Source organism: Physeter macrocephalus, chromosome 21 (assembly GCF_002837175.3).
Source record: "Physeter macrocephalus isolate SW-GA chromosome 21, ASM283717v5, whole genome shotgun sequence".
Lineage (NCBI taxonomy): Eukaryota > Metazoa > Chordata > Mammalia > Artiodactyla > Physeteridae > Physeter > Physeter macrocephalus.
In genome coordinates this window covers 51,230,488-51,254,251 of record NC_041234.1, presented here as the reverse complement: position 1 = coordinate 51,254,251, position 23,764 = coordinate 51,230,488, and the positions used below count along the sequence as shown (strand labels likewise).

The 23,764-nt window shown below is 43.0% G+C and overlaps 1 pseudogene; it reads left to right on the top strand.

The window, feature by feature from the left end:
* The first annotated feature begins 2,425 nt into the window (after nt 1-2,425).
* Nucleotides 2,426-2,965, top strand: LOC102991786 (N-alpha-acetyltransferase 50-like; annotated as a pseudogene).
* The last annotated feature ends 20,799 nt before the right edge of the window (nt 2,966-23,764 follow it).

Here is a 23,764-nt window from a genome sequence, read left to right as displayed (position 1 = left end):
AAGATACAAATGAACTTATTTACAAAACAGAAACAGACTCACAGACTTAGAAAATAAACTTATGGTTACCAAAGGGAAAAGGTGAGTGGGAGGAATAAATTAAGAGTTTGGGATTAGCATAGACACACTACTATATATAAAATAGATAACCAACAAGAATCTACTGCATAGCACAGGGAACTTTACTCAAAATTCCGTAATAACCTATATGGGAAAGGAATTTGAAAAAGAATGGATATATGTACACATATAACTGAACCAATTTGCTGTACACCTGAACATAACACAACATTATAAAACAACTATATTCTAGCGTAAAATAAAAATTAAATTTAAAAAGTCCCAACACTCTAAATAAAATGAAATAAAAATTGGATGTGTAAAATTTGAGTTTGGTACTGGTAGGCTTTTGAGCTTATGGTCCAAGCCTGCTGTGAATAAGTAAATATAGGGGCCATCTTTAGCTTATTTACATAACAGTTCTGACAATCCTTTTTCTGATACAGACTTTATTTCCTGGTCGATATCAATGGCACACATTTTCAGGGGAATTTTTCCAGCACCTGGCCACACACACTAGTGTAATGTGGCCAGAAAAACAGCAAACCCTCTAAGTTTTACACTTGATCATGAGTTTTTTCCATTATATCAGATAAGGGATTATACTTAAACTCTAAGTTCATAAATCTTCCAAACAATAACTCAAAGGGAGAAATATGCCTGCCAGAGGAAATTGACCTTATTTTTAATAAAACCAAAGGTGAAGCTCTGGGCCATTGTAAGCTGATGGCTTGATATTATTTAGTCAAAGAATTCTTTATAGTTTATTTGTTCTTCTCGTCCAGAAGACTGAGTATGATAAAGAGTATAGCAAATTATTGGTTTAGTGTTTACAGAGCTCCTACATAACCATAGAAATGAAATGACTTTCCCTATCAGACTCCAGATATTCAGAAATTCCAAAGGTTGGGATGTTATAATTCAGTAAGTCCTTGAAACACTGAGCATCTGCTTTAGCTGCTAGGAACACTTCTGGCAATCCAGACACCATACAAAGCATTACTGATCAATCTCTTCTACCTTCTGAAGGTGAAAGCTCTATGCTATCAATGGAATGTGTTCTCCCAAAATTCCTATGTTGAAACCTAATCACCAATGTGGTGGTATTTGGAAGAGGGTCTTTGGGAGATAATTAGGGCATGAGGGTGGAGACATCATGAATGAAATTAGTGTCCTTATAAAAGAGACCCCATAGAGCTCTCTTGCCCCTTATGCCACATGAAGACACAGCAGGCAGAAAGCCGTTTATGAAAAAGGAAGTGGGCCATCACCTGACATTGAATCTGCCAGCACCTTGATCTTGGACTTCCCAGACTCCAGACCCATGAGAAATAAGTTGATGTTGTTTATAAGCCACCCAGCTTGTGCAGTATTCTGTTATAGCAGCCCAAATGGATTAGGACACTCTATAAAGTCTATTTGCCACCAGATCCCAGGTAACAATGTCCTCAGTAGACTTCTTTGCCTTACCTTAAGTGTTTCCTGTAAATAATTTTTCTGACAAGCAGCACACCTTTGTATTATTTCTTGAATTATTTGACCCTTATTCCAAATGTGGTACGATTCCAAGGTTTTCAGTATACTCCTTTTGTTTGAATAAGGTTGCTGGTGTCATGAAAAAGCCATCCAAGCATATAATAAGTGAGATACAAAAATACTCCTATAGTGTAATTCCCATATACCTATGATATTCTCATAGGTCTCCTTGGTTTCCAATTTTCTTAATCTTGTGGAGTTGTGTATTTCTGAAATTGTAAATAAGAGTTCTTGGATAGAAGTAATGGGGCTTCAATTTCCCCAGTCAAGACCTAAGTAGCCCTTTCTGTGGCTTGGTGTGCAAATTAATTTCCTTTAGATATGTCATCTTGTTGTCTGTTATGAGTTCTACAATGAATTTCAGAAATCTGTTGGAGAAGCGGGGGTGACTAATAAATCAGCAATTACGTTTCTAGTGTGATATTTCAGTTACTACTGCTATGAGAAAGTTCCCTCTATTCCTCCACATTTGTTCTATAGCATGACAGATACCAAATGCATATTTACTATCAGTATAGATATTCACCTTAAGATTGGTGGCTAATTTAAAAGTTTGTATAAGAGCTAGTAGTTCCGGTGAAAGTTCACAGCGCAGCGGCGGGTCTGGCTGGCGGCGGCGGCGGGCAGGAGGCGAGTGCCCCGTGTGCGCTTGTGGAGACAGAGGCGCGCTCGACTCTCGAGGCCTCCGTCACCCGCTCAGCTCCCTGCCCTAGGCGAGGAGGGCGGCTTGTGGGGTTGAGTGGCCCGAGGTGAGGGTGCGGAGAGCTCAGGGCGGCGACGACAACGGCGTTGATATCGGTGTTAACAACGGCCTCAGCAAGCCGGGAAGATGAAAGGGCGGATCGAGCTGGGAGATGTGACACCACACAATATTAAACAGTTGAAGAGATTAAACCAGGTCATCTTTCCAGTCAGCTACAATGACAAGTTCTATAAGGATGTGCTGGAGGTTGGCGAGCTAGCAAAATTTTCCTATTTCAATGATATTGCAGCAGGCGCAGTATGTTGTAGGGTGAATCATTCACAGAATCAGAAGAGACTTTACATCATGACACTAAGGTGTCTGGCACCATACCGAAGGCTAGGAATAGGAACTAAAATGTTAAATCATGTCTTAAACATCTGTGAAAAAGTTGGCACTTTTGACAACATCTATCTGCATGTCCAGATAAGCAATGAGTCTGCAATTGACTTCTACAGAAAGTTTGGCCTTGAGATTATTGAGACAAAGAATAATTACTATAAGGGGATAGAGCCCGCAGATGCAGAAAAACCTCAAAGTCCCTTCTGGCCAGAACGAACATGTGCAAAAGACAGACAACTGAACAAATTACAGATGAACTTTCTTGCACTTGCTTGTCGCCAAATAAAAGAGATGCCCATTGATTCCCCACCCCCCTCTTTCTTTTAAAGCTTTCCCCCTTCCTTGTTCTTGTTTTTCCTCCTTTCAAAACTTCCTTCCCTTTCCTCTAAAGATTTTAAACTTTTAAGGACTTATTAATCATGTTTGGATTGTTTTAGTTTTCTTATTTTTGTGAGGTGGTTTGACTGTAGGAAGGAGAAGGTATAAATAGATCTGTCTAGTTTCACAGATAAGATATATGGTCCCCAAACTTGTGTCAATTTCATTTTTTTTTAATGTCCTGCTTTCACATTGAAGGGTAGAGCCTACAAAATACTGTATAATTCAAAGGACAAAAAGAAGCAGCAGCAATATCTTTGTTCTCTAACTCATAGACAAGTTTAGTGTGTTTGTGGTACTTTGGGTTTTTCAAGATTTTGTGGGATACCAATCCCTATACCTTGCCTTCACTCCACCTTTTGTCCTTCTGAGTATTATCTCAGAAGTTGGACCATTGTTACCCTTGTAAGAAATACTAAGCTTATTTTGTTCTGTTAAGCAGTTATTTCTTCCTTCCTTGCTGGTGGCTGAGGGTAGGTGGGACAGTTTGAGTAGGTAGTATTATACTTTGGTCTCAGCATTTGAGTTAAACTGCTTTTTGCTAATGAGTGGGCTGGTTGTTAGCAGGTTTATTTTTCTTGCTGTTGATTGTTAGAAGTGGCATTAACTTTTAGAGTGTGGGCTGGTGAGATTAATTTTTAATATCCCAGCTAGAGATATGGCCTTTAACTGACCTAAAGAGGTTTGTTGTGATTTGCTTTTTTTTCTCCTGTTCTCTTTAAACCCACAATAGTTAGTCACACCTTAAAAATGGAGTTGATGTCCTTATAGGTGGGTGCCCCTAAATAAACCTGAAGCAGGTGTTGTCTCTTGGACATATTAAAAAATACCTAAAAGGAAGCTTAGATGGACTTGTGGCACAACAAATGCATTAATGTCAGCTAATGCAGACTGTTAGAAGTGTGGCCACTGAGCATTTGATTTTAGAGGAAAGAATATCTAGACAGCATTTTTGAGAATAACATAGCTGTGCTATTGCTTATCTGTTGGAGAACATCCCAGATTTGCTTACATTCTGTGCCTGTGATATTGAGTTTAAGAATTTGGGTGTGGGGGAATTGTTAAACATATTGCTTCTATTCTTGGAAAAAGTAGAAGTCTAGAAGCATTAATAATGCAAATGTCACTGTGACCTCCTCTACTGACAGGACTGGTTTATGCCAGATCGTTTTCTGGCACATAATGAGTGGCTTTGATGGGTCGATAACTTTTTGTAAGATAGAAGACATCTGAAATTTTCATGTTTTCCTCCATAATCCCATCTCCAATACTTATAATTTTCTACTTTGCCAATACTGGTGGCCCAATAAATGTTTTCATTAGACTTTAAAACAATGCACAGGGCTTGAATTTTCTGTCATTTGACTTTAAAAGGAATGTTGATTCATAATATTTATCCTCTTATGTAAATTCTGGCATAAAAGTTTCATCTCTTCATATATGTTGAATGACAAAATTATTTTACACAATGTTCATGCACATTTTATAATCTTAAGTTCTTATCAGAGAATGTAAAAATACAAGGTACAGTAGACTTCAACAGTCTTAGCTGAGTGCCAAGAATAATATAGAAAAGGAAGATAGTTGATAAATGAGTTTATAGGGTTATAATCTTAAGATAGTAAAAATGTAGAAAGACCATGCTGGTTTCTTGGGTATCAGTTTCTTAAGCAGTCCAAGTCTAAGCTTAGAAGAAAAGTTTAGCATTAAGCACCTTTACCTTCACGGATAAGCTTCAGCTTCCTCTTGCCAAGAGAAGAGTGCCTGAGTTACAGAAGGTATAATTAGTTTGAAAACTCAGCCTTTTTGTAAACTTCAGATATCAAAATAGATTTTGATATATAAATGAGTTTTGTGAGATGACACTGCCTCTCTTTCTATAACCATTTCACCTGGACTATCTAATCAGTCCTATGAATGTATCCCTAAATATGTTTAATGAAAACCAAATAGCTGCCTCATGACAATTAAGTACATATTATTTATGGAGGAAAAAAATATTAAATTTTGAACTGTGTAGGCTCCCTATCATTTTAGTGTTTCTTTTTCCACACTAGTCACTGACTTTAATCTAAATTGTGTTTGTAAAGGGTGAATTGCCCTACATCAAACTTACATGAAATAATTTCATCCACTTACGGAAGAGGAAGATGTAGAAAAGGTAGAAGCTGGGCACTAGTTCATGTGCCTATGAGTCAGTAAAGTCTGAAATAATGTCCCATGTTCAGTTGGTTATTTTGATAAAAATTATCATTGAGGTAAAACAATTCTATTAACTGAAAGATCACAGGATATATCCATTATATTTTTCAGGGCAGATAGTTTTTCTGTGGGGCAAATAGGTAAAAATTATATTGTATGGTAATTGCATTAGGTTCTAAAGAAAAGAATCTGCAGAGAAATCTATGCAATATATAATTGGTCCAGATTAGTTTTCATTTGGGGAAAGACGTTCAGAAATATCCCCAAAGCAGTTTACTCATCAACTGAAAGTCCTCCAAAAATAGAACTATTGGGAAACCAAGGTGTATGGGGTGGAAAAGAAAAACTCCCTCAGTTTTTTGGAGGGAATAACTTTAAAAATACTTAAATAGCTGAGTTTACTTGGTGCAGTTAAGATTTAAACTTGTTGATTTTAACATTGCTGTTACATCTGAAATAAACTTACCTGATGTTCTGGTAAAAAAAAAAAAAAAAAAAGAAAGAGAGAGAGAGCTAGGAATTCTACTTCTTGGGCTGACTTTATATTTGGGAGAGGATAAGCCTCTAAAACCTCATAAGGACTGACTACTGTATATGATGCTTTTCTATTTCCCTGTGTGTCTCTCACTCAAATTCTATCAGTGAACAATATTAAATCAAGATTAGGAATAGGAATATCAGATAAGTCAGGCAAACTTTGAATATCTTCTGCTATAGCTGTGAGGGAATCACTGTCTGCTATTTGGTCAGAATTTGGCAACAGAGTAGCTGGGTTCAAAAGGTTACACCTTCCTAGAATAACATTAGGATTAGACAATAAGACTTGTTCATACCTAGTCCAGTGGCACAGTGACAATGTTGTATCTTATGAATTTATAAAATAGCAGTAACAGCATGAGGTGCATATAAGTAAGTTAAATGTTCCAGAGTCAAAGCCTGAGACTTTTCAACTAGAATACCAACTGCTGCTAAGGCTTATAAACATCCTGGCATCTCTAGAACAAAAGAATCCAACAACACATAAAAGTAAGCAATAAGCCTATAATCAGAGCCTAACTTTTAAGAAAGTACACCACTTTCTTAAGTGCTCCCTTATTATCATTACAAAAAAGGTGGAATATTTTGTCAAAGTTAGGAACTCCTAATACCATTGGGCTACTCTAAGTGTTTAAAAGGCTTCTCTAGCTTCTTTGGACTACTGTAAAGGTTCTGGTGATGCATCATGTGACATCTCAAAGAGATGGTTAGTATTTTCAGAAAACGCAGAGATACATTGCGTGCAATACCCAACCAACCCCCCAAATTGGTGGAGTGTTTTTTTTTTCATGGTAGTTTACTTCATTTATAAATAGGCTGACTTTGGGATGGAACTACCTTCTGTTTATTGACTAATATGAAATGTCCCAAATATTTGACTTCAATTTGACGATACTACAATTTATCTAGGAAGGTTTTATGTTCTTCAGCAGCTAAAAATATTAAGAAAGCCAAAGCATTTTCTTTATAGGCCTTTAAAGTCTTAGCAATTATCAATAAATCATTCACGTATTGAACTAGCATGGGCCACGAAGGAACTTCTTCAAGTTCTTTTATAAATATCTAGAGAATATATAATAGACAAATCTCTGAGAGATTCATTGCCACAAATATTGAAAGCCTCCATAGGTAAACACAAAGAAGAACCATGATTCCTCAGCTAAAGATGAGAAAAGAAAGCTAAAAATAAGTCCCCTACAGAAAAATATTTAGCAGATGCAGGTATAGAGGTTAAGATAGTAGCAGGGGGACTTCCCTGGTGGCTCAGTGGTTAAGAATCTGCTTGCCAATGCAGAGGACACGGGTTCAATCCCTGGTCCGGGAAGATCCCACATGCCACGGAGCAACTAAGCCTGTGAGCCACAACTAATGAGGCTGTGTGCCACACTACTGAAGCCCACGTGCCTAGAGCCCGTGCTCTGCAACAAGAGACGCCACTGCAATGAGAAGCCCATGCACCACAATGGAGAGTAGCCCCTGCTCGCCACGACTAGAGAAAGCCTGCGTGCACAACAAAGACCCAACACAGCCAAATAAATAATTAAATAAATAAATTTATTTTTATAAGAAAGATAGTAGCAGGGATGGATATAAAAGATGTCAGAGAAATGACTAACTTCTTGTACAAATTTATAAGTTGAACTTTCATGTCAAATTTTCCTTCCTCTTTATAGGTACATGGCAAATGCCCCCTTTTTTTTTATGTCACATCTTTCTAGTTATGTAATTGCAGGTTCTAGTTCTTGTATTTGAGCTAGAGAGAGAGGATATTGTGACCATGGCCATGGTTTTCATTTGTTGTAAGCTATAACATTAGTATTAATCCTTTTTATTAAAGGTGACATTTGTTCCTAGGATTCCTAATTCCTAAAGATGAATCTATTTCCTATAATTCAGAGTGCTTTTCCAGCACTTTTAAAGGTGAGACTGTCACTCTATCCTGTCCTTCTTTTGTTTCAGAAGGACATATTTACAAAAATCTCCATCTAGAGTATAGAATATGGTAGCCCTTAGTTTACAGATCAGGTCCCCTCCCATCAGATTAAGAGGCACAACAAGAGACAAAAGAAAAGCACGTTCCTCTAACAGATGACTTATTTGTACAGGAACCTTAGAGGAGAAGAACAGGTAAAATGTTGTGCAGAGGTACCCACAACTTGAATATTTTTATGGGTAAAGGAAAAATGAGAAAGATCATTAGAAAATACAGAACATGTGCCTCCAGTATCCATAAGAACAGCCAGGGAAAGATTAAGGCAGGGAAAAGAAACAGACATATAGGTATTTCCCATTCTCAGCTCCAAGTTTCCCCCATTATGCCAATTTTGCTCATTAGTTTGCACCACTTGCCAGTTATTTCCTGTGTGATTTCCTGGGGGATAGTCTCTTTGACGCAATTGTAAAGCTTCAGAGTTGGTTTCCATCCCTTGCATATTCTTTAATCTCTTCTGGCATCCATTTCTCCAGGGCCCCATCTTCTTATAATAGTGACATATTGACTTTACATTAGGGGACTCCCTCTTATGAGTTGATGACTTCAGATAAGGGTCTCTTTCCTTTGTGAATAATTCTAACTGAAAAGCTAACACTGAGGTCTTAAATTTCTTTTTGTCTTATCTTTCTCCATATTTTCCCAAAACTGAGTTGCTGTTGCTGCCAATATCTGAGAAACTGTCCTTGGCATCCACCTACTTTTTCTCTTACTTGTGCTTGATTTCTAGGCAAAAAGGCTGTCACAAAAGTAGAGAGGACCAAGGGCTTTTACTAATCTGCCCCTGGATCCATCCTTGTAAATTTAGATAATGCCCAGTAAACTATTGGTGAAAATCAGAGAGGATTTATCCAGCTTCTTGAGTGCGGCATTGTAGTTTCTTCCAGCTCACCTTCTGCAGAAAGGCTTCAAGGATTGCCAACATCAGTCCCTTGTGCTGAATTTCCAAGGTATGAAAAGCAAACTGAGTTGTTGGAGGAGGCAAACTGTAGACTTCCTGAGGCATGGTACTCCCTGATAATAGGAGTTATTATTTGGTCCCTGTTATGAGTTATATTGTGTCCTCCAAAAAGACATGTTGAAGTCCTAACCCCAGGTAACCTGTAAATGTGACCTTATTAGGAATTAGGGTCTTTGCAAATGTCAACAAGCAAAGGGTGGGCTCTTATCCAATGTAACTGGTGTCCTTTTAAGAAGATGAAAACACTGTGTGATGACAGAGACACACAGGGAGAATGCCATGTGAGGATGGAGGCAGAAATTTAAATGATGCAGCTGCAAGCCAAGAGTACCAAGGATTGGCAGTCACCAGCAGAAGCTAGGAAGAGGCAAAGAAGGATTCTATTCAGTCTCAGAGAGAGCATGACCCTGCCAACACCTTTATTTCAGACTTCTAGCCTCCAGAACTGTGAAAGAACAAATTTCTGTTGTTTTAAGTCACCCAATTTGTGGTACTTTGTTATAGCATCCCTAGGAACCTAATAGAGCCTCATCATGCTTGTTCCTTTAGTCAAGCAAGTCAGCCAATAGCAATAGTTTATGCAGCAGCCGGTATACATCCCATGCATAGAGCTGTAGGTTGAAAACACTCCATAGAGCACCTCAGAAAAAGTTACAGATCTTCCTGGAGCACTGGAAAAGAGCTCTTAAAATAGTAATATCAGCTGGCAAAAGGGCATATGGACTCTTACCATTTCTGATGTTCCCAGTAGTCCTGTATAACTTCTAAAGAAGCATTTGAGCTTTGGAGCTCCAGAAGGGTAGGATAGATTTTCTTCATGCAGAGATTAAAAAATAGGGAGGTTTGGAAGCCATTCTAGTTTCCATTCTCATTTTGCCATTTATACTGCTTTTTAAAATTATTTTTCTTGCAAGTTACCAGGGCAACAAGTTACCAATCCAATGCCTTTATTCTAAGGCACAGTCTCTTATTCAAATTCTAAATGACTCCTTGCTCTTTCCTTTAATCATTTTTGCTTCCTTAACTATGTTTTGCATGTTTGGTTTTCTGAGAATCTCAGAGGTGAAATTGGGACTTGGGCAACTCATATCAGGACATTTGAATAAGGCTGGCAATTCTCCCTCTTCTAAAAGGAAGTCATCTCCGGGTCTCAGAGCCACTAGGAACCATCCATCCAAGAGGTCATTACCCACCTTCTCCCAGGTCCTAGATTGAAACAAGGAATGGTAAAAGGAAACAGAAGGAGCAGAAGGGGCAAAAATAGGGAAGAATTGTGAACTTGGAGAAAGAGAAAGAGTTTTCCGTTTCTTAATATCTTCCTCCAATATATTAATTAATTGTTTATGGCTACCCAATTCATTCTTGCATTTACTTCCTGAGAAATATTCATCTCAGAGATTTATCAATAATCCATTTGGTTGGGTGAGGTTTTTCTAAAAAGTCCTGTAAGTACACCAATTTGTCTACCCCAAAAAAGCCTTCCTTTGGCTGTTGAAATACAGTAAGTCCCCTACATACGAACTTTCAAGTTGCGAACTTTCAAAGATGCAAACGTGCGTTTGCATGTCCAACCACATAAGTTAGTTCACGTGTCTGGCTTACACTGTCACGTGCATGCATCCACAAGTGGTTGAGCTTTTGTGTACTTTACTGTACAGTACTGTATAGAGTACAGTAGTACAGTATCTTTTTTTCAAGCCCAGGATGTCCGGAAGCAAGCGTAAAAGCAGAGGTGATGTAGCTGGTACTGCTAAGAAACGCCAGGAATTGGAGGCCCAGAGAAAGAACAAAGAGAGACCAGGGAAAGAAGAAGTATCTGAAGAACCAAAGAGATTCACGATGCAGCAAATGGCAAGGGGATTTTCTTTATTTGAGGAGGCACTGTTAGCTTTTGAGGCACAGGACCCGAACATAGAATGGTAAACAAAGGTTGCAACAGCCGTTCAGATCCAGTGCTACCGTGTCATCTACAACGAGAAAAAAAGAGCTACTACCCAGACATTGCTGGATTATTTTTTTCAAGAGGGTAGATAGAATTGAATCCAGCAAGGAACCAGAACCTGTGCCATCAATGTCAGGCATGAGTGAAATTGCAGCTTGCCCTCCATCTCCTGTTGCTGATGATCCTTCAGCTCTACCATCTCCCAGCTCCTCTCCCTCCAGTCAGTAACTCTTCTTGCCTGTTTACTCGATGCCAGCCCTTGTATGGCAGCTGTTGTACTCTACTACTGTATTTTTCAAGGTACTGCACTGTAAGATTAAAAATGTTTATTTTTGTGTTTGTTTTTTATGTATTATTTGTGCGAAAAGTATTATAAACCTATTACAGTACTATATAGCTGACTGTGTTAGTTGGGTACCTAGGCTAACTTTGTTGGATTTATGAACAAATTGGACTTATGAGCTCCTTCGTATGTAGGGGACTTACTGTATAGGGTTTTAATAAGTATCCCCATCACAAACATGATAGGGTGAAATCAGTCTTTTAAGAGACAGACCTACCAGCAACATTCTGGGCTTCCCATATTTTTTTACCATTGAAGCTAATGGTGAACCAAATGGATTCTTAGAACCTACATTACCTATTTTGCTCAGTACTTTTGGTAAACAGTCAGCCCATATTCACTTTATATCAGTTGTTACATTGAACTTATTTGGAAGTCCTATTTTTCATAATTCTTCAGGCTTAGTCTGGCATTCTTCTCTCTCATAATTGTTTATCAGGCTTATTGTGCCATTTCGTTTTCTATAATTCCCATGGTTGCCCCTGACAGTATATCTTGTACGTATAATTCATCACATCCTTCAACATTCTTCCATAAGTTAAATTCAGTTTCCCAAAAAGCATGATTTTTTTAATGGTTGCATGATATTCTATCACATGGCCATGCCATAATTTATTTTAATACCATTTTCCTCTTGTTGGAAATTCATACGATTTCAAATACTTTCCCATTATAAACAATGTCATGACAAAGATCCTTATGCATAAAACATGATGCACATTTCTAATGTTTTCTTTATGCTACCTAGAAATGGATGCTCATGAGGATGAATACTTTTAAGCTTTAGTACATATTGATACACCACCTTTGGGAAAAACCATACTAATTTATGCTCCCATGGGCAGTGAATGAGAGAGAACTTATCTCGTCAAAGATAAACATAGCCTCATGTTGCAGAAAGGAAAAGACTGGTAATATTGATAGGAGAGAATGAAAGAATGAGATCTTGCTGATTGCAACTAATGCAGATGAAAATGTATGGCATATAGTATGAACTTGTCTGTTTCAACATAACAACTTGACATGGGCAAGTTATGTTATCTGGGATAATTAAATATAGACTGCCTAAAAGAATGGCAGTTAGAAGATCACATGACATAGGCCTATATAACTAGGGTCAAGTTGACAAACAGTAGTACCTGAGGTTGCTGGAGATGATTCAGTAAGTTGGCTTTTATTTTTGAGGTTTAAAAATTGTCGCTAAGCTTTAAATTTTTAATAAAAACATTTAAGTAATACATGTTAATGGTACAAAATTCAAAAGGCACAAAAGGGTACATCATGAGAAATATGTATCCTATGCCTATTCTTTCAGTGACCCAACTCTCCTGCCCATGGTTACCAAGTCTCTTGTTTATCTTCTCAATGACAACCTGAGAATTTACAAAATAAAATTCTTTTTTATACACTTTTGCTCTTCCACACAAAGGGTACCATATAATACATACTGTTCTGTACCTTGCTTCGTTCTTTTTTTATATTTTGTTTTAATTTTTTGGCTGCACAGCGCGGCATGTGGGATCTTAATTCCCTGACCAGGGATTGAACCCATGCCCCCCTGGAGTGGAAGCATGGAGTCTTAACCACTGGACCACCAGGGAAGTCCCCTCCTTGCTTCTTTTAGTCAGCAATTTAGCTTGGATATCATGCCATATGAATACATAAAGAGCTTATCTATATGTGTAAGCATATATTGATTATTTAGCATATATTTGTTGAGGAACTACTAGGTATCAGGCCTATTCTACACACTGAGATATGGCAAATGAAACACAGAATCTCAACCCTCATGGAACTTATATCAAAATGGGGAGAAACAGAAAAACAAAATAATAACACATATGTTATATGACGGAAAGTGTTATAGAGAAAAAGAAAATGTTTGTTGAGCACCAGCTGAATGTGCCTTTGATCGCTGAGGGGACACCGGCATGGGGAGGTGGTCTGCCAGTCAGATTGAAATCACAAAGCCCAGGCAGGCCCAAGTCCAGGGAGCAGCCCTGCTCAGGAAGCAGGAGCTGAGGCCTGAAGATATTCAGGATCAGGGCACAGATACCGAGCAGGGAGAAGACACATTGCTCTCCTCCTCTGACCAGAGCCAGTTCTTCCTAAAACAGAAACCCTAGCAGAGAGAGAAAAACCTACGCACTGACTGATGAAGTCCTGGGACAGGAGGTCTCTGCCTGAGCAGAGTAGTGGGAGAAGCCTGGACTCTGGGGCAGGAATTGGATCCAGGACCTCTTTGTAAATTTGTCCATCCTAGTGGCTTCTTCCTTAAGGAGGCTAAAGACCAGGCTGGGGGTGGGGGATCAGAGGGCACCAAGTCATGGTGAGGCCCCACCCATTCTGTCCCTTGAGTAGTGGCAAGAGGTAGGAGGTGGGCCTCACAGAAGAGAGAGGCTACATGTCTCTACAGCAGGGCAGATTGGGATGACTCCCTTGGCTCCTGCGGGAAAGGGCCACAGGAAGACAGACTTGGGCCATGTGGGGCAAAGCACTCTCTATGGGAAAGATACAGAAAGGTCTGTTGCAGGGGGAAGTGAGCTCCCTGTCATCTGGGGGTTATTATCTAAGCGGAGGGCAGCGTGTCGAGGGGCCTCTGTCATTCAACAAGAGGTAGGACCCCAGGACTGTTGGGGGCCCGTGGACCCTAAAATGCTCTGATGGTCCCATCTTTGGAGGACAAACCTTGCCCAATCCTGTCTGGCCTGGTCAGGTGGCTCAGAAACACCCCAGGGACTGCAGGCCTTTTCTGGGGTTTCAAAAAGGAGCAGCATTAGCATTCATTAGTGCTCTAATTGGCATCTTAATTGCCAGTTTCGCTCTGGTCTTTTGGTCTTTATAATGGATATCTGGTGCATAGCCCTCCCCCAGCCACCCCACCCCGAACCTTCTCCCTAGAGATCAGCTCCCAGCTGCACCTCACCTTCCCTTCACCTCCACCCGCATGCACCGACAAAGGTTGGAGGCAGGGATGAGCTTCCCCAGGGCATCTGCATTGTACCTTCTCTCCCTCCCCCTTTCAGTGAGCTCAGGAAATTGGTTTTAATCCACCAGGCTCCAGTTGCTTAGCAACGGAAGAGCCTGCTCCTAACAACCAGGAGCCACAAAGATGCTGCAGAGAAAGGGGGCTGTCTGGGCCCTGCTCCTGCTCAGCTCCTGACTATTGCCTCCCTGATGTTTTTTTCTCATTGAGTACAGCCAGCCTTCCTCTCTCAGATGCTGGGTCTTGAAAGGCTGATCTCTGGGGCAGCTGCCTGACCTCACCCCCTATCCTGCCTGCCTAGAGCTTCTCTGAATCCCACCTGCCAGGCCAGCAGGAGGTAGTTCATGATCATAGCAGGGTGGCCCTAGGAAGGGCCCTCACTCTGTCTCTCAGAGGTCGCTGGCTATGTTGGTTCTTCCAGTCTGGCCTAGTGGGTGGCAGTAGAGTTGATCTCAGGTGGCCTCGGCCTGTAGAGGCTTGAAGCAGGGTTTTGGTTCCCAGCCAGAGACTGAAGTCAGGCCGCAGCAGTGAGAGCGCTGAATCCTTGCCACTAGACCACCAGGGACCAGTGGCCAATAACAAGGCCCTGGCCCATCAGCTGTGTAGAAATGGATTTCCACAGAGAGACAGAAAGTAGTGAAACAAGTGTTTATTAGGAAGAAAAAGAGTACGTGTGAATAGGCACACACGGGTGGGCTCAGAGAGAGTCACGCCGTCGTGGTAGTTTGAATCACTTATATGGGGCATTTCTTCCGGGTTTCCTTTGGCCAATCATCTTGCTTTGCCTGATTCTTTTTTTTTTGTTGTTAAATGAATTTTATTTATTTATTTATTTATTTATTTATTTATTTAGCCATACCGCACGGCATGTGGGATCTTAGTTCCCCAACCAGGGATCAAACCTGTGCCCCCTGCAGTGGAAGCGTGAGTCTAAACCACCTGACCGCCAGGGAAGCCCCATGACTGCCTGGTTCTGAGTCTGTATTTGGTTTATCTCAGGGTCCTCCCATGTGTGCACATGCATCTCTTAGCCAAGATGGATTCTAGTGAAGAGGCCTATGGGTAGGTTGACATCACTCCCTTTTTGACCTCCAAGGAGCCTTTCTGCACACGTATAGTCGGGAAGGTCTCCTTGACCTCGAGAATGAGAAATATGTGGTCTCTGTCTTTTACCTGGGCAGGGCTCAGCTCCTCCTCCTCTTCGTCTTGGAGTATCTGTCCACAGGGGACCAACTCCAGCTGCTCAGCCTGGGGCCCATCTGTCTCCTGCCTCAAAGTGGGCCAGGCTCCTTTTACCCTGGATGAGAAAAATTCCTGCCCAGGGTCGCGGGGTGGGGTGTGCACTGCAACCCCAGCCCATCTGAGCCTGAAGGGAGGCAAGGTACCATACTCCCTGGGCTTCTAGAGATCAGGAAACTGAGAGTCAGACATGGGCTCAGGCCCACACAGCCTTCCAGTGAGAGCTGGGTCTGAACCAATGCCAGAACACAGGGCTCCCCAACACAGTCAGCCTCCATGAGACTGCCAGGCCACTGCACAGCACCAGAGGCTTCTGCCTTCCCTCCCCAAAAGACAGCGAGGACAGAATTCTCCACCCCAAGGGGGAAGCCTCCTGCCCTCCTGCCTTCTGGAATGGCCCCTGCGAAGGGTGATCACCAGTGGAGAATTTCCATTTGACGAGCTGCTTTCCCAGAATTGTTTTTAACTCAATAAGAGCTCAGGAGCGGCCCCCATGGGAGGCCTGTCCGAAATTCTGACTCTGAGTGGGTGCTAGTTGGTATCTTACTTAATCGCAGACCTCACTGGTCTTCGCAGGAGGTGCACATGTGTGCACCCCCACCCCACTCCTTCTGTGGGGCCTCAAGCTCTGACAATGAGGCTGCCCCCAGGAATAAACCATGGAAAGTGGGGGCTGTAGGAAACCACCGTCCAACAAGGGACCCCACCACCCCATCTATCCCCCCTGGGCCAGGCCGCTAGGCAGGGACAAGCCTTCCACTGGGCAGCTTCTTTCTGCCTTCCCCCCTCCTTGCTTCTCTCCCTCCCTTTCCCCCTTTCTCCCTCCCAAGTAAAGGGCTTCTGGCTTCTGGCTTCCATTGCCTGGCAACCAAACTGGGCTGCCACAGGCTGAGAGGAGCAGCACAGATGCTGCCTAATGAGGGGGCTGGAATGAGGGGGCGAAATCACTGTCTCTAGTCATATGTCGCTGTTGCTCACAAAACAGATACCAGGCTTTTCTTAAATTTGCGATTGTTGTTCTCTATAATGAAAAGTCTTCCAAAGGCAGACAGCTAAGCCACCTTTGGGTAAACATCTCCTTGATCCACCCTTTTCTATTTCATATTAAAAACTTTTTGTTGTGGAAAATGTCAAGCCTATATACAAGGAGAATAGCATAATGAGGCTCCTGTGGACATCACCCAGCATCAACAATGATCAACCCCTGGCCAGATATCACATCATTGTAACTGCATTTCAGTATCTAGCTTTGAAACATGAGAACTCTCTTTCTAAAAGAACTACAGTGTCATTAGAACACCTAAAGTAATTATCAATAATTCCATAATCTCATCAAATATCCAGGCCGTGTTCAAACTTCAAATGCCTCATCAACATCATGAAGTGCTGATTGTTTTTTGTTGTTTTGTTCTGATTTCACGGTTTATTTGAGTCAAGGTCTAAATAAAGGCCACACGGTAATCTAGAGGTTCCCCTTTCTGAATACTTTGGGGGAGAAAAAACTTTTCTCCTACTCTCTTAGGTTTAGTACCTAGGGCCTGCGAATGAAACTGATAAAAGACAGACTAACGGGAGAAAGAAACAGAGTGTATTTACATGTGCAACTTCCGTATACACAGAAGAACTCAGTGATGATAACTCAAAGGAGTGGTTGGAATTTGGGGCTTATATACCATCTTAACAGATGAAGTCGGGGGGAAAGGCACTTGCCAGGAGTATAAATGACTTTTTGGAAAGATACACGGATTTTCAGGAGAACCAACACTTGATAAGAGAGGCTGTAATGTTTGTCTATACAGGTGTGAGTGGCCTTTCTATCTTTTCAGGGCCACAAACTCACTTGGGGAAAAGATTTGGCGTAGACTTTATTCACAGTCTACCTGGCGGGAGTAGATCCGCCCTGAGAAGGAATTTTTGGCAGCCTCATTTCCTAAAAGTTGCTGTTTTTAGTCAGATAAGGGAAGCTACAAAAAAAGGCTTTTTTTCCCTGTTGTCTATCAAAGCTCAACTGTCTTCAGCTAAAATAATCTTTATACCAGCTCTGGGTCCCAAGTATGTCCGTACAATATACTGAAATCCCAAGAAACCGAAATTACCCTGCAAACCACTAACCCCCGGGCTCTTCCTGAGGCCTCCTGTGAGCCCTGCCTTGAGTTATGTGAGGCATTATTAATTCCCAAATCTTGGGATGAGGAGACTGAGACTCAGAGCAATGAAATGAAGAGCTCAAGGCCACCCAGCTACTGAGGCACGGGGCCAGGCCGGGAACTCATGTCAGGAGCCTAAACTCCTAATAAACACACTCTGCCACCTCCACCTGTCCTGCCTCCAGAAAGGCGGGGGAAGGCTTTAGGAAGGAGGCAGGGAAGGCCTCCACCCTGTCCCCGCCTCCTAGTCCAGGTCCTGCCTAGCATCTGTCAAAGACCCACACGTTCCCACCTCCTCTGACCACCCTGGCCCATTTCTCTCTATTCCCAAGTGTCTGCCCTTGGGTGCATGTACCTCAGTCTCTCCCTCACCCAGAAGCACCCCAAGTGCGGGGACCTTGTTTCTGGATATCTGTGACCTGCCCCAGCTGAGCCTCACCCAGAGTCACTTGGAAGGTACTCCCCAAAGGGCAGCTGACTAACTGACTGACTGCCCGAGTGAGGGGCCTTCTGGAGGGTGAGTGGGCTCAACGTACGGGCAAGGCTTTGAGGAGAGATCCCGGACCCCAGGCAGGAACAGCCATCAGACACTCCAGAGTGATGGGGGTCTCTCTTGCCCCCAGAGAAGGCAAGGGACTGCCCAAGGAGCAGCCTGGGCTTGGGCATCCTGAGGACAGGGGCCTCTGGCCTCTGGCCTCAGCCCTCCCTCCCATAGGTCATTTACCCTCTGAGAGCCTCAGGGAGTCTTCATCCGTGCAGCGAAGACACTCCAGAGAATCGCCTGGGCTGCCCTGTGGTTGAAGGAGGCCTCTCAGCTTGGAGTAATGGAATCAGCTCTGGCCCGAGAGCCCTGGTGGCAGGTCTGGGTCTCTGCTCTTTCATTACGCTGCTCTGTGACCCTGGGCGGGCTACTTCCTCCCTGTGGGTCTCGGTTGGTTTCCTCATCTATACAATGAGGGGGCTGCACCAGTCGATCTCCAGGCGCCCGTTAGCTTCCACGTTTCTGTGATCTCCAGGAAAGGGAGACCCACATTCCTTGGTAAATGATTGCTGGTTTTATTTACCTTTACAGTCAGGAGGGTCTTCCTGCCTGTGTCCCACTGTCTCTGAGCCTCATTTCCTCTGGCCGAGGCCTGGGTCTGTCTAAGCTTCTTGGCTGACCCAGCAGCACCTGGGTGGGTGACAGCCATTTTCATCACCACAACTCAAGTCACAATGGTGGCAGAGGGGGCTCTAGAGCCAAGTCCTTGCTCCCAATCCCCGAGGCGTTCAGGAGGCAGCAGTGTTCAGACATCATGGAGATGAGCAATTGTGGCACCGACTGGCTCCTTGCCCTCCATGTAGCCCAACATCCTCACTTTCCAGACAAGGAAACAGGGACTTGTCCAAGGTTACACAGAGCTGGGACAGGGAGGAGCTTGGGGTAGGAAAGAGCTGGAGACCTCCTCAGGAGGAATCTTGCCTGGGCAGGGCGGGTGATGGTGAAGTGGAGAGCCAGCCCCCTAAGGAGCAGAGTTGTGGCATGACCTAAAACCAGTTTATGAAACCCACCCTCAGGGAGCTCCTGGTTTCTCCTGGGCAAATACAGGACACACGCACACACATGCACAGGCACACATGCACACATGCATGCACGCCACAGGGAGAAAGGTCACAGCACGTCTGACTACCAAGTGCCTGAGCTGGGACTCTTAACTGGACCACCCACCACGAGCCACTGAGTATCCTAGCTACTTCTTTTACGCAACAAATAGTGACCGAGTGACTGGGAACCGAACAGTGAACAAGTGGGATGTGGTCCCTGCCCTCTCAGAGCTTGCAGCCTAGCTAGGCAGGCAAGTGCTCGAGAGGTGAGTCCAACCCAGGGAGCTACCGCCAGGCTAAAGGAAGCCAGGGGCTGTGGGAACCCAGCGGAGCCCATCTCAGGGGCTCAGGAACCATCCTGTGCTGCAGGCACTTTCCTGGCTGTCCGTGCCCATTTCTGGAGGAGTCGGTTCTAGCTGGTTGGGAAGGTATCCTTGGGGAGCCATCGGTCTCCCCTCTTCAGGCCAGGCAGACATGGCCAAGGGTGCGGATGACCCTCCGGAACTTTTTGTCACGTCACTGATAACTGGGCAACTTCTGGGGCTTGGAGAAGAGGTGAGGCTCCCCTTCATCACACCAGGGGTCCTCAAAGTAGTGGTTTGGGACCCCAAAGCTCACTGTTGAGTCTTCAGTGTCTCTTCTGAGCAGAAGTTGAATACAAGGAACTGGGTGCCCTTTCTCTTGCTGGCTCTTGTGATGCAAAGTGTGGGTTGCGAGGCCTCCAAAAATGGCAACAGTTCAATTGTTCTGAGAAGCAGTTTTCTTTTTTCCCCACGCGTGCAGAGGGCCAAGATACTGCCTTCTTCAAACCTGTGTTTGTGATTTAGCTTCCATTGACCTTGACAATTAACATAAAGGGCAGGGAGCAAGGCTGCCCCTTTTCTCCATCCCTGCTACTCTTCTCCTATGTATGTGGGGGTGGGGGTGGAGGAGTGACACAGGAAAGAAGGGGGAAAAAGCATGGGAAAATGTCCTGTGGATTCTTTAAATGTTCTGAGCTCAGTGACACACAGAGATGTTTAAGTGAAACTTTCAGGGAAAAAATAAGGAAATGCCTTAATTTACCCGCCTGGTCACTCCTGTTGTTTGGCTTCTGAGACTTCTGGTTTCCAGGCTGTTTCATAAGTACTGACGTATTGAGAAGATGTATGTGTCCTTGGAACAGAAAGGGAAGGGCCCTCTGGTCCCTGGGGCCCCCACCCACAGACTCTGTCCATATGGTCTCTCTTTGCCACTGGTCCTGGGGGGGTGGGGCCTGTGCCCATGAAAAACAATGATCCCAGTGGGCCTCCAGTCCTTTGGGGGCCACACTTCCCTTCTCGCCCCCATGCCATACCCACCCCTGTCAGACTTTGGATGAGAGAGGAAGCATAGGTGTGGTGGCGTCCAGCCCCTTCTTTCTCAGAGCTGGGAACTGAGACCCAGAGAACACAGGTTTCTTGCCCTTGTTCCAAGAAACACAGGTAACTCCTAATGAATTTAACAATAAGCTTGGATATTTTGGAAAGAGATAATGTAATGCTAATCTTCCATTCCATTTATTCACTGAAAATATTTCAGGTAAATGTTTGCTATGTGCCAGATACTGTTCCAGGTACTGGAGTACAACAATAGACAACAATAGGCAAAATCTTCTGCCCACATGGATCTTGCATTCAAATGGAAATAAACACTAAAAACCTTAATAGGAATATATAATATGTTGCAGTATATATAGTATGGACGTTTATCTTTTATAGGGCCATAAAGAGCGGCCTCCTTGAGGAAGCAACATTTGAGAAAGGACTTAATGTGAGGGAACAGGCCATGTGATTATCTGGGGGAAAATATTCAGGTAGGAGGAATAAGAAGTATAAGTCCCTGAGATATGTTTGAAGAACAGCAAGAAGACTAGTTTGTCTGTAATGAGAGTGAGGTAGTTCCAGTGCTGGGAGATGATGGCAAAGAATTGAAGTGAGAGAGTCAGATTATATACAGCCTTGCAGGCTGTGATAAGAACTTTGGCTTTTATTCACAGTGAGGTGGGAAGGCATTATATTATCAGGAGAGGAGCAAAATTATCAATACATCCTGTAGTCATTAACTGGGTCACTGTGGTAATTGTGCCAAGAATGGACTGTTTGCAGGCAAGATCAAAGTAATGAGACCACCCAGAATGTTATTGTCATGAGACCCCTTGTTGATGTTCCCCTGCCATTAGAGATAAACTTGGCAACTTCCATTTCAGGATAATTTAGCCCTCTTCATTAGTGTTGGCATCAAGGGCAGTACTGGAACTTGGATTAGGCTCCAAGCCCTGTGGTCTTTCTATTGCCCTACGTAGCCTTTCATTGACATTGCCAATAAGGTGAGAAAAAATGATGGAATAGGGAACATTGAAGGACTGGCTCTGGGGGTTGTAGGAATAATACTTTTAAAAAAGGAAGAGGATAAATGGCATGAAAAAGCCTGTAAAAAATAGTGGTGATTTTTATTACTGTTTGCTGAGAGATATTGGACTTGTTGATCAGTAACCATTTCTGGAAAACTATTATGGATAAATGATAGTGTTAAAAGATTTTACGGCGCTTCCCTGGTGGCGCACTGGTTGCGAGTCCGCCTGCCGATGCTGGGGACGCGGGTTCGTGCCCCGGTCTGGAGGATCCCACATGCCGCGGAGCAGATGGGCCCATGAGCCATGGCCGCTGGGCCTGTGCGTCCGGAGCCTGTGCTCCGCAACGGGAGGGGCCACAACGGTGAGAGGCCCGCGTACCACACACACACACACACACACACACAAAAGATTTTACGAGTACGTCTTTAGGGATTTGGAGGTCCTGGTCAGGAACAAAAAGGATTCCTTAGCACCTGATTTCTTACAATTTAAAGTTGGAAATGGGGAAGAGAAAAAAGTTACACATAGATTTTTTTTTTTACCTAATGTTGGTGGTTAGTGTGTATTCTTTGCTTATATAAAGAAAGCAGAATTTGTCAATTGTTAGTGACAGAAACTCTGACCAAACTTTAGTCAGTCTCCTCTGAGCACTCTTCTCAACTAGGCCTCTAACTTTGGACTTCTGTGTCCATCTTTGCATTGCCCAGTTTTAGCAGAAATCCTGCTAAAATGAATGAGCAAGGATCCCCACACTCAATATATGATCATCCTTGATATCTGATTAAATTCTTCATCCCTCACCCTTGGTATCTGTTCACCCAGGCCCGCCTTCAGCAAGAATCCTGTCAAGTCAGAATCCCCCCACCCCCCTCAGCCCTGATGTTTCCTCTTAGTAATTTTCTGCCCACTGACTCCCACCCTGCTCCTTGGCTATAAATCCCTACTTGTGCTTGCTGTATTCAGAGTTGAGCCCAATCTCTCCCTCCAACTGCAAACCCCCATTGCAGTAGTCCCTTGAATAAAATCTTCATTACTATTCCTTAACAAGTGTCAGAATAATTTTTCTTTGACAGTAATGTGAAAGACAAAATGCACTGGACATTAAGGAGATGCTTTTATTCATGCTATTGCAATAGGGAGAATGTTAATTTCTGTGGAAGAATGTTTCAGAGAAATGGAAGGGGGCCTAAATTTACAGAGGCAGATAAACAAGGGAGCCATGAGGAAAGGTGAACAGCAAATTTTATCTAACTTATGAAGAAGAGTGGAGGGGAATATAAGAGGGCAGGGGTGCCCTTTGTAGTTAGCCATTTCTCAGAACACAAAAAGGTGAGGGGATTTCTCAACCATCTCTGCTCTTCCAAAGCACAAGGCTCAAATATAGTTAAACACTGTTACTAGCTTTCTCCTATCATCTTGATTTAGGAAAAGAATTTTCAGGCTGCATTATTGTCTGGAGTTTTTGAGATGATACTATAGAGTATACACATGCTAGCATATTCATAAACATGTTTCTGGAAGAATACACAAGAAACTGTTATTAGTTCCTTTACCTTTGAGGAGGAAAACTGGGGAGCACGATGATGAAGGTAAACATTTCTTTTTATACTCTTCTATTTTGTGTGAATTTTCTGGCCTTATGTATATATTCATTGTATTCTTAAAAATACTGTCATTGGGAGTTTATCTGGACAGTGAATTATAGGTCTTTTGTTTCTTCTTTATATTTTTCTGCTTTTCAAACCTAATAATCTTTTAAAGAGTGATATGGGGAAATTTTTATTGCAAGCTTGTTTATTAAAAGCAGCCCCAAGGGGGAAGGAGACTGCCTGGAGGAATTATTTGGATTGTCCTAGGGACTGGTCCCTGGATGTGTTTTTTCCTATTGCCTAAGTGAAAGGGCAAAAAATTAATAAGGTGTGAACGTTCTCAATCTATTCTCTCTCCCCCAAGGAAGTAAAGAGATGTAGTCTTTCCAGTTTAGCAGCCCAAACCAGGAGACCAATTCCCTACCTGGTGAGTTCTTGGACCTTTTGTGATGCAGAAATGGAAAATGAACTGAGGAAAACAATATCTCAGAGGTGAGCAAAGAAAAGGAAGTATGTAAAGAGAAGAAGCTAAACTCATCTACATAATAAAGAAACAAAAGATATTGGGGAGAAAGAGAGGGGAAAAAGAGTATTTGAAGGCATTTTTGCAGATGAGAGGCTCCAGAGATATTAGGGTGGGAGGTGTAAGAAAATTGAAAGATAAGAGAGGATATAAAAAGTATTGCTTGGGCTTCCCTGGTGGGGCAGTGGTTGCGCGTCCGCCTGCCGATGCAGGGGAACCGGGTTCGCGCCCCGGTCTGGGAGGATCCCACATGCCGCGGAGCGGCTGGGCCCGTGAGCCATGGCCGCTG